This window comes from Haliaeetus leucocephalus, unplaced genomic scaffold (genome assembly GCF_000737465.1).
Source record: "Haliaeetus leucocephalus isolate CR32 unplaced genomic scaffold, Haliaeetus_leucocephalus-4.0 Scaffold199, whole genome shotgun sequence".
Classification (NCBI taxonomy): domain Eukaryota; kingdom Metazoa; phylum Chordata; class Aves; order Accipitriformes; family Accipitridae; genus Haliaeetus; species Haliaeetus leucocephalus.
Window position 1 is genome coordinate 985373 of NW_010972635.1, and position 1550 is coordinate 986922.

General features: G+C 52.5%; 1 protein-coding gene across 1 annotated transcript in view; it reads right to left on the reverse strand.

The window, feature by feature from the left end:
• APBB3 (amyloid beta (A4) precursor protein-binding, family B, member 3) overlaps positions 1 to 1550 on the reverse strand; it is a 13172-nt gene that overhangs the window by 4474 nt on the left and 7148 nt on the right. The gene's annotated exons all lie outside the window — the stretch shown is intronic.

A 1550-nucleotide genomic window follows, 5' to 3' on the forward strand; every position in this document is an offset into this window, starting at 1 on the left:
GGAGCCCTAGAGCGCGGGAGGGGGCGTCTCGGCGGTGTTGGGTGTCTGGGTGCCCGGCGGGGTTACCGGAGCCCCGAGGGGCGGTGAGGTCCTTCGGGCGTTTCGGTGCAGAAAATGGGACACTGGAGCAGGGCAGGGGCATTTGGGGGCAGGAAAGGAGGTTTCCGACTGCAGTAGCGGGTCCAGGTCAGCCCCTTGAGCCCTTAGGTTTGGTCCCTCCCCCTCCACGCACCCTTAGGTTTCCTCCATTCTCCCCCCTTTCCCCACAGGCCACCCTTAGTCCTCTGCATCCACGCTTATTCCACGGTCATTCTCTTCCACGCATGCTCAGGTCCTCCCATTTCCCTCTACCTGCAGTCCAACCTCCTTCAGTCAGTACTGAAGACACCTAAATGTGCATGCTGGTCATCTTCCCCTTCTCACCAGAGGCCGAGAGCTTTGCATCTCCAGCTTGAGACTTCTGTTTTCTGTGCTACCTTGAGCTGACAATCCTGGTTGGTGCTCAGTACCCAGGGACAGAAGCTCTGAAGACATTTGTTGTACACCTCAGTTCCCTCATGGAGCTCCCCATGTGCTGCTAGGGACAAAGTCCTTCCAAGCCACAGGTGTCTGACGACCTGTGGTTTGCTATCCATTCCAAGATGGTTTGCTATTTGTGGCATGTCCAAAAAGTCCATCATGGCCTCTTAATCTTTTCTTCTTCAGAGCCAGAAGCTAGTAGTCCTGGATGTAGCCTGTGTCCTTGAGAGCCTCCCATGCCACCTCAGCTGCCCGGCTTCTTTCCATGCACAGTTGTCCACAGAGACTGAAGTTTTTGGAAGTGCAAAATGAATTTTCCATGCCTGTTTCCTCTATTTCAGCGAGGCATTGCCTCTTTGCTTGGCCTCGTTTATGTGCTCTGTGGGCTAACATGCCCCTAATTTTGTGAGACACCCTTCCCTTCTACCCATGTTTTAACCTTGCTCACATATACTGGCCTGAGGAAGGCACCAGCTGCATAGTCCAACTTTGTAGTTGTCCACAATCATTTCTGTATCTTCTGTTGGCATCTGCTTTTTTGGCTACAAGCTATTTCTTCTGCATCCATCCAGAGCTAGTCAGATTTCTGAGACCCCATTCAAGCACCATGTCCTTGGGACATGTTTTACCTAACCCATGGCTTCCTGCATTCAGACTTGTCTGAGACGATGGGAGTCAGAGGGGGTTGTGGGCCTTACCTTGACCCTTGCTTTGCCCATACCAAGTGATGCTTCCTCTTTCTCCAGTGGCCAGGAGTGAGCTCGCCCCTACCAGGAACAACCTTATGCTGACTTGTAACACTGTGGCATCCTCTGCCACACTTGTCTCCTTGTCCTTAGTTCAATATGCATTTCACTTCCAAAAACCGAGCTTGGCTGATCAGACAGGAGGCAGCAACCCTGACATAAACTGTTCCCACTCCTCTTCCTGCTCAGCAAAGCCCACCAAGGTGACTTACTGAAGGCAGCTCTCTTTCCTGGCAATGCCATTGTTGTGGTTTCAGCCCAGCCAGTAAGAAAGCACCACACAGC